Below are 16,001 nucleotides of genomic sequence, written 5' to 3' on the forward strand. Positions count from 1 at the left end.
TGCGGCGCCCCGCCCCGGAGCTCGCGGCGCCCACGCGGATCCCGCAGCCCGCATTCCCGCCAGGGGGCCAAGGGTCGGCCCCAAGTCGCCGCCGCTTAGGTGGGGTGAAGCGAACCGGGGTAGGCCAGAAAGGCATTTCTCTAAGGCGAATGTTTCAGCGGAAAGTGCCTCTTAAACGGCTCTACACTGTGTACGTCAAACAAATCCTATTTTCTGAATGATCTCAAAGTTGATTTTTAACGACCATATATTCACAAATGCAACAAATATTTATCGAGCGCTTCCTCAGTGCTAAGGGCTGAAGGAATTCGGAGATTATATATGTATAATGAGATGTGTATATGTGTGTGTGTGTGTATTTTAAGGAGATAGTTGAAGTTATGATGGAAGAAAACCTATCTACACTGTCGATAACATCTGCTAATCCTTGTAAATAATTTTATAAAGGACTTTTCTTAGCTATACTTCACAGGCTTTCACAGCCTTGGTTGCACACATGAATCACGTGTGGAGACCTTTTAAATCCCCATGGTCAGTCCACACCTTAGACCAGTCAAATCGTAATCTGAGGGTAGTTATCTAGACGTTAGTATTTTTCAAAGCTCCTCAAGCGATTCTAATGTGCAGCCATGTTTGCGAACTACTTTGCCAAAAGATTGAGCAAGGAAAGCAGATTAGAGATTATATCCTCATCTGACAGATGTGGGAACACTGGGGGTCTAGCCAGATGACCTGTCTTGTGAGTGATGTCCATCAAACAGGAACCCAGGTTTTATGACTCCGGATTTCTAAGGGCTTTTTCCACTAAATGGTATTCCCTGGTGCCTTTATGGACATAAGCCCTTACCATCTTCCTTCCAACAGTGGCTTTCACCTGATCAGGAATCAGCTCTCTGTAAAGTGAGAATCTTTCTTCTCTCTCCCAAGCATGCAACATGGTGCTGCAAGCATTCAATTCATTTCAAAGTTAGCTGCCTTATCTCTTGCCCTTCTAGTCTTCATCAGGACAAATATTTTCAGGCATCAGTATTTTTAGCATTTCTGAATACTTGACTAAATATATATATATAAAGCTGTCTTAGAATTTCTGAGACAGAAATTAATTTTAAAAAAGACTTCATTAACCTATTATAAGAGACTAAAATTAGCATAGGAAGAAATCATTTTAGGACTCAACATAGGCTAGAATCAGGAAGAAATAAGTTTGTTTTTGGTGAGTTTGGCAGTTTTCAAAATACTAGTACTGAAATAATCTAAACTATAAATTCTATGCCTAAAAACAAAATCACTTCTTTTGCTAGCTGATCTTTCCATAAAACTTAAAACTGTAGCCAAGGCAAGGAGGGACTCGGAATATTGCAACCTCATGCTGGAAAGAGATATCTAAGTTTCCTAGAGATCTGGTAATAGGAAGGAACCAGTTGGCTAGTGAAGAGTTAACGAAAGGCCTGGATCTTGAGTTCACTGCATTATCATCATCATCATCCATCTCTGAGAAGGAAAATGTTTGAGAGATTTATTCAGGCTGTGTCAGCAGGCACCCAAATGGAAGTGTAAGAAAAAATCTGCTGATACACCCCAAAAATAAACTGCTTAAAATATCTGGCAAACTTGCCAGTTTGAAACTTCTTCCAGGCCATAATTCATCACAGCCTCCTGCAGTGATCAAAATAAGGTAGCAGGCAGTTTAGAACAGGGCGGTTAAGTTGAGTCCAGTTCCTTTTACAACACAGCAGAGATCGGATTTTATTCAAGTCAACACTAAATGATGCTGTTTAGGAATGATAATGGCATGGTAATCATCTGTATCTGTCTGCAAAAGAAGTCAGCAGGAAACGTTTCTTACTCAGTTCAGACTTAATAACTCTTGCATTTAAAAACTCTGGAGATATAGGTTTCATAAATATGTATACAGTGATGCCCCCAGAAGTGCATAGTCCTTTGTTTCCCCTCAAAAGATCTCTGTCAGTGCTCATTCAGCTAAGGAGACTATTTTAACACCCCCATCCAGGCCTTTTCAAAAGCTTTTCAAAGTTAAATTCTTGCTTTGAACTGTAATATAGGAAAATTGGGATGGTGCTAGAACATGCCTCTTGGTTTTTTAAGAAAGAAATTAAATCATCTTTGCAAACGGGACCACCTTTAGTTCTTCTGCTACTGTCTGTTTTTAAAAATTGAACAAATTCCCTTTCTTTTCACAATCTGCAGCATGTCAAAATGTCAATCAATTTAGTTTCAGCTCAATTTAATCCTTTACTCTCTACTAGCAGGAGACAAGGCTCCAGGGAGCAAGCTCTCTGTACCCAAGCATCTAGGAATTAAAAAATGATTCCAAATCAGATTGAACAGCATGAAATAAACTAAGCTAGTTTTCTACTCCACAAAAAGTCAGAGGGGCTTTCTCTAAAAAAAATTTGCACGAAGGCCCTGAAGAGAAATTGCTCTATTTCTTTACATTCTTGCTTGAGTTTGGAGATTTGAAATGAATTTTCTCAGGTCATTTGCTGACAATTTCAAGACTCAGAAATGTGAATATTGCAAAATGTTAATCTGGCTCTTGACAGCATTAGCTATGACCAAATTAATTTTTTTATTATTAAATTCAGTTTTATTGAAATACATTCACACACCATACAATCATCCATGGTATACAATCCACTGTCCACAGTATGATAACATAGTTATGTGTTCATCACCACAATCTCTCTCTGAACATTTTCCTTACATCAGAAAGAACCAGAGCAAGAATAAAAAATAAAAGTGAAAAAAGAACACCCAAATCATCCCCCCATCCCACCGCATTTGTAGTTTAGTTTTTATCCCCATTTTTCTACTCATCCATACACTAGATAAAGGGGGTGTGATCCACAAGCTCTTCACAATCACATGGTCACCCCTTGTAATCTACATTATTATATAATTGTCTTCAGGAGTCCAGACTGCTGGGTTGGAGTTTGGTAGTTTCAGGTATTTACTTCTAGCTATTCCAATACATTAAAACCTAAGAGGTGTTATCTATATAATGCATAAGAATGTCCACCAGAGTGACCTCTCGACTCCATTTGAAATCTCTCAGCCACTGAAACTATTTCGTCTCATTTTGCATCCCCCTTTTGGTCAAGAAGATACTCTCAGTCCCACGATGCTGGGTCCACATTCATCCCCAGGAGCCATATTCTGCATTGCCAGGGAGATTTGCAACCCTGGGAGTCAGGTCCCACGTAGGGGGGAGGGCAGCGAGTTCACCTGTCGGGATGGCTCAGTTAGAGACAGAGAGGGCCACATCTGAGCAACAAAGAGGTACTCAGGGGGAGACTCTCAGGCACAATTATATGCAAGTTTAGCCTCTCCTTTGCAGTAACGAGCTTCCTAAGGGCAAGTCCCACGATCAAGGGCTCAGCACATCAAACCGCCAGTCCCAATGTTTGTAACAACATCAACACCAGTCCATGTGAGGATGTCCAACACATCTGCACCTTCCCCCAGATCCTCGGGGCTGGGGAGGGGGAGGCTGTAAATATATTTTTTATTATCTGCCCAAACTACTCTGGGATGTGTCACTATTTCATTTCAGCCTATACTAACCTACCGTATCTCACTTCCTATTCAAAGTTCCATGCAATTGTGGTGTTTGAACAAATTGACTGTAGAGTTGTACCGTTAAGAACATTTAGATCCTGTACCAAATAGATACCTCTTCCCTTGGTCTCATATGGAAGTTGAAGTTTTAAAACACAGTCAGTTTCAATCTTTACCCTTTGGCCTGGCTTGCCCTGGTCTTAACCAGACCTGCTTCATTCATATCACTAATTGAAGTCTGGACTCTTTTTCAGCTTTTTTTTTTTTAACAGTGGCTGTATGCACTAGTACTGACATTCACATCTGCCGAGCTCTAGCTCTGAGTTTCAGGTGTCTCAGAAATATGCATTGTTCCAGAGACCAATCAGGTTATACGCTTGGGAATCAGAATCTCAAAGTTTAGAGACAGGTATTACAATTCAGGGATAGAGTTAACTGCTGTAAGAGCTTACAATCTAGGGACTATTACAATAATTATGTCCACGTTAGGCTATGTTCTAAGATTCAATTCTGAGTTTACACATTGTAGTTAGTCCATATTGGTGAGGCATTAACGTGTTTTGCCTTTATTTCTGGTGTACTTCACTCAAATACTGTGTACATGATCCATTCACCTCGTTGTGTGTCTCACAGCTTCACTCCTTCTTGTAGTTGCTCAATGTTCTACTGTATGCATACACCACAGTCCACCATTCCATTCTTCAATGTACCCTTAGGTCATCTGCACCCTTTGCAAATCATGATTACTGCCTCCATGAACACCAGTTTGCAAATGTTCATTCATGTCTCTGCTCTCAGATCTTCAAATGACATACCCCATAATGAGGCTGCAGGACCTTTTGGTCCCCACATACTTAACTTTTTGTGGAACAACCACACTGACCTTCAGAAAGTCTATACCATTCTACCTGCTCATCAACAGGTAGATACGTACATCCCTCTCACCATGTTTTCTCCAACACTTTTACTCCTATATATATATTTTCCTACAATTTTGTAGTTACATTCACATACCATACATTTATCCACAGTGTACAATCAGTTGTTCATGGTATCATCATAAAGTTGTACATTTATCACCACAATCAGCACTTGAACATACTGATTACTACAAGAAAAAAATTTTTTTTTTTAGCAATTAGAAAAAAATGATAAAAAGAAAAATAACATGTCATACAATACAATATACTAGTAAGGACAGTAAATAACACCACTACCAAAAATCCCATATTCCTCCCCTATATCCCCCTCTCATATACATTTAGCATTGGCATATTGCCTTTGTTACATTTAGTGGAGGTATGTAACAATGTTACTGATGACCATAGACTCCAGTTTGCTTTGATTATGTTTTTTCCTGAATACCATCCCTTTTTCAACTCTTTACATGGCTGACATTCATTTGCTTTCCCACATGCAAAAACATTTTTATATTTGTATATTTAGTAACAGTCATTGGCCACTCCAGTTTTTGCCAAGTTATACAGTCCCAGTCTTTATCATCTATCTTTACCTCTGGTGTCATACATTCTCCTATCCCACCTCTTTCAGCTTTACTCACAGACATCTTTGTTCAGTGTACTTACAATACCGTGCTACCATCACACAGTATTATGCTATCTATTTCTGGATCTATGCAATCAATCCTAAACGTTCTGTAGTCCTTCAGCATCAAATGGCTGGTCTCTGCCCTCTTTCTATCTCCTGGTTGCCTGTGTTGTCAGCTTGTAACTCCCAAAGTTTGTTCATTAATGTCTGTTCATATTAGTGAGACCATACAGAATCTGTCCTTTTGTTTCTGGTTAACTTCACTCAACATAATGTCCTCAAGGTTCATCCACATTATTACATGATCCATGCCTTTGTTCTGTCTTACAGCTGCATAATACTCCATCATGTGTATATACCACAGTTTGTTTATCCACTCGTCCTTTGATGGACATTTGGGCTGTTTCCATCTCTTGGGAAAAATGCTGCAATAAACATCGGTTTACAAATGTCTGTCTGTGTCTTAAGTTTCAGTTCCTCTGAGTATATACCTAGCAATGGAATAGCTGGATCATATGGCATATCTATATTTAGCTTCCTGAGGAACCTCCACACTGTCTTCCAGAGTCGTTGCACCATTCTACATCCCCACCAACAATGAATAAGTGTGCCTCTTTCTCCATATCCTCTCCAGCACTTGTCATTTTCTGTTTTTTGGATAATGGCCATTCTGGTAGGTGTGAGATGATATCTCATTGTGGTTTTGATTTGCATTTCCTTAATAGCCAGTGAGGTTGAGCATTTTTTCATATGTTTTTGAGCCATTTGTATTTCCTCTTCAGAAAAATGTCTGTTCATGTCTTTTGCCCATTTTTTAATTGGATTGCTTGTCTTTCTGTTATTGAGATGCAGGATTCCTTTATATATTCGGGATATTAAACCCTTATCTGATATGTGGTTTCCAAATATCATCTCCCATTGTGTAGGTTGCCTTTTTACTTTTCTGGCAAAGTCCTTTGATGTACAAAAGTGTTTAATTTTGAGGAGATCCCGTTTGTCTATTTGTTCTTTGGTTGCTCACGTCTTGGGTGTGAGGTCTAAGAAACCACCTCCTATCACAAGATCTTTAAGATATTGCCCTACATTTTCTTCTAAGAGTTTTATGGTCTTGGTGCTAATGTTTAGGTCTTTGATCCACTTTGAGTTAATTTTTGTATAAGGTGTGAGATGGACATCCTCTTTCATTCTTTTGGAAATGGATATCCAGTTCTCCAATCACCATTTATTGAACAGGCTGCTCTTTCCCAGTTGCTTCGGCTTCACTGCCTTATCAAAGATCAGTTGTCCGTAGATGCGAGGGTCTACTTCTGAAAGCTCAATTCAATTCCATTGATCAGTATATCTGTCCTTATGCCACTACCATGCTGTTTTGAGCACTGTAGCTTTGTAATATGCTTCAAAGTCAGGTAGTGTGAGACCTCCCACTTCATTCCTCTTTCTCAAGATATTTTTGGCTATTCGGGGCACCTTACCCTTCCAAATAAATTTAGTTATTGGTTTTTCTATTTCTGTAAAGTAAGTTTTTGGGATCTGAATTGGTATTGCATTGAATCTGTAAATCAGTTTAGGTAAAATTGCCATTTTAACTATATTTAGTCTTCCAATCCATGAACATGGTATGTTCTTCCATTTTTTTAGGTCTTGTTCAATTTCTTTTAGCAGTTTTCTATAGTTTTCTATGTAAAGGTCTTTTGTGTCCTTGGTTAAGTTTATTCCTAAATACCTGATTCTTTTGGTTGCTATTGTAAATGGGATTTTTTTCTTGATTTCCTCCTCTTGTTGCACATTACTTGTGTATAGGAACACTACAGATTTTTGTGTGTTGATCTTGTAGCCTGCTACTTTGCTGTATTCATTGACTAGTTCTAGTAGCTTTGCTGTAGATTTTTCTGGATTTCCTACACATAGAATCATGTCATCTGCAAATAGTGAAAGTTTTACTTGTTCCTCTCCAATTTGGATGCCTTTTATTTCTTTTTCTTGCCTAATTGCCCTAGCTAGAACCAAATTAACTTTTTTTTTTTGTAGAATCATGTTAATAGCACTTAAAAATTTTAAAGTAATAGATGTCCCTTCTGTCCATTAGGTATTGCCACTACCATGTCTTCATGTGTCCCTCCATAAGGTATAAACACTCTAAAACAGTGAACATTGGAGACTTAAATGCTGACCTAAATGTATTCCAGGATACACCTGAGGTGCACTGAAATTGAATGGAGGATGTGGACATGCTTTGTTGCTATGACAAAATCAAGGTGAGTGGATCACTTGAACTGATGTAACTAACAAGCTACAAAGTGACAGTTAATTTACTTGCCAACAGCAAAAGGCTAAAAAACCGGAGGACCTAAGTTCTAGTTCTAACCCAGTCACTTAAATTAAGACTAGCCAAGTCATTTAACTTCATCTGTAAAATAGGATTATTAAATCCCAAGGAAATGTCCCAAAATCTGTTTTTGTGAGAATCAGGAATCTTAGAGAAAAGAATTTTATCCAATTTGGAGATCCTGAGAAATGAATTAAAACTGCTTGAGATAAACAGTCATCTAGTTTAAAGCAGTGGAACCCACCTGGGTTTAAATCCTAGGGCTACCTTTATCTGCAGACTTTTGAATGGTTACTTGTGGCTCAGTATTAACACCTACTTTATGAAGTTATTGTGAGGGTTAATTAAGTCAGTACATGTAAAAAACACATAATAGAACATGTGCCTGGTATGAAAATACTGTTGGCCTTGATGACTCTTTAAGTTTTATACTAAGAGAAAGGTTGGTGAGATTGCCCTTCAGGAATAAAATCAGAAAGTCAGAGTCAGTATTAACACCTACTTTATGAAGTTATTGTGAGGGTTAATTAAGTCAGTACATGTAAAAAACACATAATAGAACATGTGCCTGGTATGAAAATCTACTGTTGGCCTTGATGACTCTTTAAGTTTTATACTAAGAGAAAGGTTGGTGAGATTGCCCTTCAGGAATAAAATCAGAAAGTCAGAGTCCCCAAAGAAGAATCTCAGATCAGGGTGCATAACTATAATAATTTTTAAAGTCCTTTTGTTGTTGTTGTTTTACCTTTCTGACTGCCCCATGTATCTTATCTTTTGGTTGTTTCTCTAAAGTAAAACTGATAGAGAAAAAGACCTATGTGTTTTTCTTCAAGCCATTAAAGAAAGTCTGTGTGTGTGTGTGTGTGTGTGTGCGCGTGCGCGCATGTGCATGTTGGGGGAATAAGGGAGTACTGAAGGCCGTCTGGCAACCTTGAGGTAAAGTCCATTGCGGGCCTTAAGTTTATTCACTGAGAAAATGAAAGTGTTGGACTAGAAATTATTCTCTCTACTCTTTTCCATCTATCTGAAAAAAAAAAAAAAAAGGCTGAAGTGGACAGCATTAAAGCATCATAGAGTCTGATAGCAGAATTTCTGGGTTCTAATTACTTTGCCCATGGGCAAACCTTAATCTATCCCAGCCCTAGTTTCTTTTTTTTTTAATCTTCATTTTATTGAGATATATTCACATACCACGCAGTCATACAAAACAAATCGTACTTTCGATTGTTTACAGTACCATTACATAGTGGTACATTCATCACCAAATCAATCCCTGACACCTTCATTAGCACACACACAAAAATAACAAGAATAATAATTAGAGTGAAAAAGAGCAATTGAAGTAAAAAAGAACACTGGGTACCTTTGTCTGTTTGTTTCCTTCCCCTATTTTTCTACTCATCCATCCATAAACTAGACAAAGTGGAGTGTGGTCCTTATGGCTTTCCCAATCCCATTGTCACCCCTCATAAGCTACATTTTTATACAACTGTCTTCGAGATTCATGGGTTCTGGGTTGTACTTTGATAGTTTCAGGTATCCACCACCAGCTACCCCAATTCTTTAGAACCTAAAAAGGGTTGTCTGAAGTGTGCATAAGAGTGCCCACCAGAGTGACCTCTCGGCTCCTTTTGGAATCTCTCTGCCACTGAAGCTTATTTCATTTCCTTTCACATCCCCCTTTTGGTCAAGAAGATGTTCTCCGTCCCACAATGCCGGGTCTACATTCCTCCCTGGGAGTCATATTCCACGTTGCCAGGGAGATTCACTCCCCTGGGTGTCTGATCCCACGTAGCGGGGAGGGCAGTGATTTCACCTTTCAAGTTGGCTTAGCTAGAGAGACAGGGCCACATCTGAGCAACAAAGAGGCATTCGGGAGGAGGCTCTTAGGCACAACCATAGGGAGGCCTAGCCTCTCCTTTGCAGCAAGCGTCTTCCCAAGGGTAAAACCTGTGGTAGAGGGCTCAACCCATCAAACCACCAGTCCCCTATGTCTGTGGTCATGTTAGCAACCATGGAGGTGGGGTAGGCGAATACCCCTGCATTCTCCACAGGCTCCTCAAGGGGGCACTACATCTTTTTTTTTTTTTTTCCTTGTTTTTCTTTTTTCTTTTTTCTTTTTTTTTTTTTTTTAACTTTCCCTTCTTTTTTAAATCAACTGTATGAAAAAAAAGTTAAAAAGAAAACAAACATACAATAAAAGAACATTTCAAAGAGACCATAACAAGGGAGTAAGAAAAAGACAACTAACCTAAGATAACTGCTTAACTTCCAACATGTTCCTACTTTACCCTAAGAAAGTTACATAATATAGCAACATTTCTGTGAACTTGTTCCTACTACATCCATCAGAAATCAACAGACCACAGTCACTCCTGGGCATCCCCAGAACGTTAAATAGCTTATCTGTTCTTCCTGGATTATTGTTCCCCCTTCCAAAATTGCTCTCTATTGCTAGTTCCCCTACATTCTACATTATAAACCATTTGTTTTACATTTTTCAAAGTTCACATTAGTGGTAGCATATAATATTTCTCTTTTTGTGCCTGGCTTATTTCGCTCAGCATTATGTCTTCAAGGTTCATCCATGTTGTCATATGTTTCACGAGATCGTTCCTTCTTACTGCCGTGTAGTATTCCATCGTGTGTATATACCACATTTTATTTTATTTATCCACTCATCTGTTGAAGGACATTTGGGTTGTTTCCATCTCTTGGCAATTGTGAATAATGCTGCTATGAACATTGGCGTGCAGATATCTGTTCGTGTCACTGCTTTCCGATCTTCCGGGTATATACTGAGAAGTGCAATCGCTGGATCGAATGGTAACTCTATTATCTAGTTTTCTAAGGAACTGCCAGACTGACTTCCAGAGTCCAGCCCTAGTTTCTTTATTCTTAAAGTGTGGATTGTAATACTACCTCACCAGCTTATTAAGATATATAGACAAAAGTGCTTTGTGAATGAGACAACACAAAATTTTCATTGTCACCCATAAACTGGCCAATCAGCTTGAAAGTATTGAAAGATATTTGTATTTGCTTTCTTTTATTACCCAGAATTTGACAAACAAATTAATAAAAATTAAAATAAATACAAACTTCCCCTTTGTACCATCATTCATCCAGAAAATCTTTAATATTATCATTTACCAGGTAGTAAGTTACATTAACTCACTATTGGAATCTTTAGTAATGTGGTATCTACAGCACTTACTGATATTTGCATTTTTAAAACTTTGACATAATAGCATTAACATACAGCTGTATTTTAAAACTATCTAGTCATAAGGAAAAATGATTATACCAATCAGAAGACTTATTTGTATTTTTTTGTTTTCTCTAAGGACTTGATTTAGAGAATAAATAGTAAATTAATCCCCTGAGTGTCAAAAGGGAGAAAACCAACACTTAAAGAGTTACAAAACAAAAAGCCTGTTACCCAGAGTAACACAACATTTGTCTCCTGTTAATATATAAAATACTAGGATAAAACTCTCAAGATAATACCCCTAATTTTCAAACGTGTTGCCTAGATAGCACCAAGAGATATCTCACTACACTCACTCAAAGGCATTCTTCGTATAATACAATAAACCAAACTATAAACAAAGGCTCTTAAAAGCAATCATGTTTTGCAATCACCATGTGGCTAACAGTTTTAGTTGAAAGAAGAATATCTGACAATAGTTTTAAACACTAAGCTCTAACAATGTCACAGAGCCTTTACAGTCCTTTTCATGGAACTTTCCACATAAGAGCAATGGGAACACTGAAAAGATCTGCATATCAACTCCATGAGAGGTGATCTCCAAGGCATTCATACCCTTTGGTCTTAACCACCATATGCTCCTGTAGGAAGAGATGCCGAAATGCTGCGTTCTTCAGGTTACAAAAGCTCCACATGCTATTGTTTAGTAAAAATAATAGGCATTTATAGATCACTTTTCACATCCAGCACACATTACAAAACATTTAAACATTTATTCCCACTCCATCTCTTTGAACATTTTATTAAAAAAAAAAACTAGTTTAAAAAATTAATAAAAGTAACACTTGCTGAATGATTAAAACAATTTTTCCACAGTATTCAGAAAGGTGAAAATAAAAGTCACCTTTCTCATTCCTATCATCCTACTCCCAGGGGTGATTATTTTAATAGTTTCTTATGCATATTTCCAGAAATTTTCCCTGCATATGCAAACATCACTATATTGTAGCTGCCCTTCAAGAAACACATACAGACAGAATTATATTATACATATTATTCTGATTCTTGCTCCCCCAACCTTATCATATCTTAGAGATTTTTCATGTTTATAGATTTACCTCATTTTTCTAAAGGATTGCACAGTATTCCATTGTATGATCACATACAGTTTATTTAAACAATCCTCTACTGATGGACATTTAAGTTGTTTCCAGTCTTATACTATTATAAGCACTGTCACTATAACATGCTTTTACACAATCTTTGTGCATATATATGAATATATTTGTTGGATGAATACTTAAGAGATGGAACTGGCAGTTAAAATATTTTACACATTTTAGGATTTGGTGGATATAACCAAATTGCTTTCTTAAGGGGTATAGTTTTCTATTTTCCCATATAATCTTAGTGCCGCCACCTCCTCTGTGATATAATAAATTGGCTCAGGACCCAAGAGCCTCTTTTTTAAAATAACGGTTTTATTTTTAATTGTTTTAAAATATATATAACATAAAATCATTTTAGCCATTTTAAATGGACAATTCTTTGACATTAAGTACATTGATAATTCTGTGTAACTTTTACCACTACCTATTTCTAGACTGTTTTCATCCTCTCAAACCAAAACTCACACACTCATTTAGCAATAACAACCCTGCCCCACCCCTGATAACCACTATTCTGCTTTCAGTCTCGATGAATTTCAGTGTACCATTTTGATTTCCTTCTTTCCTTTATACTTTCTAGTTATTTTCTTAGTGGTTACCTTTGTAATTGCAATGAACATCTTAAACTAATAATAACTTAGTTTGACTAGTATCAACCTAGTTTCAGTAGTACACAAACTCTCTATTTTTATATATCTCCACCCCTCCCCCTTATCTTGTTAATGCCTCAAATTACATCTTTATAGGTTTGCCCATTAACACAGCTTTAAAATGCTATCTTGCAGGGAATATGATGTGTGCAAACTGTTCTCAAAGGTTCAGAAAGTAGGTAGGAAAAGAAAAGAGAGAGAGAGAGAGGGCAAAGGTGACGAAATGTTAAAATTGGAGAAAAAATTATGAAGAACTACATACATTATAGATTATTGATTTCAATAATTACTTGGATTATAATGAAATATATGTAACACTTAAACCACTTTGAAGATATATAATTTCTGATTCAGAATATATTTTAAGATCTTGGTCAGTGCTACTGTGGTAGAACATATTATAGGTGAATGAGCCGAATGTGGCCTAATATGTCAGTGTCCTGGAGTGCAGTCAGACAGAGATAGAAAAATGGGCATGAATTTGGGAGTGACAGAGAATGGAGACTAAAAACAACTGACATTTAATGAGTGTGCCAGGGCTCTATTAAAGAGTTTATATCCAATCTCTCTCTTAATTCTCACAAACCCTATGATTTAGAGTCTATTATTATCTCTATGAGGCTCAGAGAGGTTATATAATTTGCTTAAGGTTTACAGCATTATTTCAAACTCAGCCAGGTACCTCACTCCAGAGCTCACTTAAGTCTGAGAGGGTCTACTGACAACAGGAAGAACTCCTGGGGTATTTTCTCCTCTATTTGATCCTAGCTATGCCTAGCAAGTCCTAACAATAATAGGGACCTAATGCAGTATTAAATCCATCAGTAAAATTATCTTTTGGCTATCCTCTTTTTACCAAATAACTTAGAATTCCGAATTTCAAACTCATTCATCATAAGATATTTTTCATGGCACTTTGTAGATCTTTTTGTTTCCCTAGTTTTTACACAGAACCCTGCAAGAAGAAGGTATTTAAAATATTTGTGGATAATAACAGTGGTGCTCTTATTTGATATTTAAAATAAACCTATTAGCTGGGCAGGTATTATTATTCTTTTTTACAGGTAAAGAAAAAGAAGAATCAGACTAACATCTATTGATAAGAAGCCTGGAATCTAGGCTCAGATGTGTCCAGTCTATCCTACAATATTGTTGACAGATTAACTGAATCCAGTTTCACTAATCCTGAACATCTGTATGGCAGGCACTTTGCTAGATGTTGATTATCAAAATGAATGAGTTAAAACACTTTTATAATAATAATTCCCTACTCAAACCCCCCTAATACTTCCTTATTCCCTTTCAGATCAAGTCTAAAGTCTTCCTTTTGGGTGGTCTTTATCCCATCCTCATATATCAAAGTCTCATTTCTCCTCTCTGCTCAATTTTTTCCCTCTCTGGATCAATTTCATCCAGCCTTGCAGGCCAATTCTCAGCTATTTCAATAATTAGAAAATGCATAGTGTTTTCAAATCCATCTTCACTTCATTCTCATTACAATCCTATGTATAGGTAAGCAGAATTAGCTGAGATTATCAACTCCATTTTATTGATGAGGAAACTAAGGCTCAGTAATTAAGGGATCTGTCTTAGCTTACATGGTAAGTATCAAGAGCTAGGATTTGTACCTAGGTCTCCTGATTAAATCCAATGATCAATTCCTAGCTTACAGCATATACTTTATGGCACTTTTTATTTTTTATTAGAGAAGCTGTGGGATGGAACTTTTTAAAACTCCTTTAGAATTTATATAATCTATATTATGTTACTCAAGGTCTTATTCTCTGTTAAACATAAAATGCATATGTGTGTATAAAATACCACATAATATAAATGCATATAAAGCAATGTCTGTATTTCTTGTCTTCTAATTGTCGTCAACATAACTTATCTCTCCTCTGCAACAAATTGTAACTCTCTTCTGCATTCTTTCCGGGGCCCAGCCTGGTGCTAGGCAAGTCATAAGCAGTAAATACACTTTAGTTGGTTGACTGACACCTTACACAGCACCCCACTCTATCTTTTTTAGGGTTGCCTTTCTTTCACACACACATCAGCTCCAGATAAATATTTCCTGAAGGAATCACTACCTTCATGACCGAGGTTCTCTCCCTGGGAGCGCACTCACTCACACCTGATTCCAGGAGCAGCCCCAAAGACTCCTTTTCCTGCCTTATCTCTCTCTTGCTGCCTCCTGCTCATCAGGTGGATGCCTCCTTCACACAAAGAATCCAGTAGTGGGCTTATTTTCAAGTCTGCCTAGACTTTCAGGAGCCAAAAGTTCAAATCGCAGCAGGACTGATTCAGCCCTTTCACAAGCAATTTGGTACTATGCAGTTTGTTCAGAAAGGTCAAGTTTCCAGGCCCTGGCTGAGCAGCATCATTATCTCTCCAGGTTTTCATGTATCAGCTTCCCTGGCCATATTCACTTTCCATGTCTTTCTTCTCTGAAATCAGGTGAATACGCAAAACAACACACTTAGACAAAATTATACACCTTTCAGCAATCTGTCAAATATGTTCAAGGAATTTAAGTACAATATTGGAAGTTGTTTCCCTCTCTGGGTTAGGCAAAACCAAGAAGTATGCAAAAGTTATAATCCTCAGTCCTTAGTAGAAAGGGACATTTTATATCATTCTTCAGGTAATACATCAGCCAACTGAGAAAGGATTGGCATTGTCAGATTCTATTCAAGCCACCTCAGCTGGAAGGCCAAGTGGACAATGGATCTAAAGTGAAGTAAAAAATATTTTGACAGGGGGAAGACGACTAAGCATCAAATCTTTCTGCTAATTTTTAATTGTGAAATATTTCAATCATACAGAAAAGAACAGAGAGTAACAAACAGCTCTTTACTTTAATAGATAGCACTATTCTATTCTAGCATTTTACTCTTGAGGTTTTAAGAAATAAAACATTATCAGTGAAGCCCCCTTTGAACTCCGGTTTCCCCCCTCTCTCTAGAATACCTGAATTTGGTGTTTGTTTTTCCATTCATGGTTGTATGTTATGCATACGGTACATCTTTCCTTAATGTAAAATCCATTCAGAAAAGCACAGCTTTTAAGGCAATTAACTTAATTTTTTTATTACTTAAAGTTGATATATAAAATACATATTAAAAGCAAATAACCTTTTTTTTCCTCCTTAAAAAATCTCTCATTTAGAGAGAGATAAATATGTGATAAAGCTAATAGTATTGCAAAATGTTAATTGTAGAATCCAGAAAGTGTGTATTTGGGTGTGTTACTGTACAATTCTTTCAACTTGTCTTCATGTTTGAAATTTTTCATAATAAAATGCTGGGGGGAAAACAAAACAAAAAAATTACTTCATGTTTTGTCTAAAAATCTCTGTGAGGAAGGGTACTGAACGATTGCAGATTCTTAAGAACTTAGTATCCTTACAAAAAACAATAATTAGGCTTGATAGTCTAATTATTGTTTAAGCTCTTGCTTTATAATATCTACCAAATAAAAAGAAAAAAAGACCAGTTCCTCTAAAATGTTATCTTTAC

At 37.1% G+C, this 16,001-nt stretch overlaps 1 protein-coding gene across 2 annotated transcripts in view; it reads right to left on the minus strand.

The window, feature by feature from the left end:
- Nucleotides 1-16,001, minus strand: part of SSH2 (slingshot protein phosphatase 2) — a 312,067-nt gene that overhangs the window by 119,262 nt on the left and 176,804 nt on the right. The window lies entirely within an intron of this gene.

Source organism: Choloepus didactylus, chromosome 18, assembly GCF_015220235.1.
Source record: "Choloepus didactylus isolate mChoDid1 chromosome 18, mChoDid1.pri, whole genome shotgun sequence".
Lineage (NCBI taxonomy): Eukaryota > Metazoa > Chordata > Mammalia > Pilosa > Megalonychidae > Choloepus > Choloepus didactylus.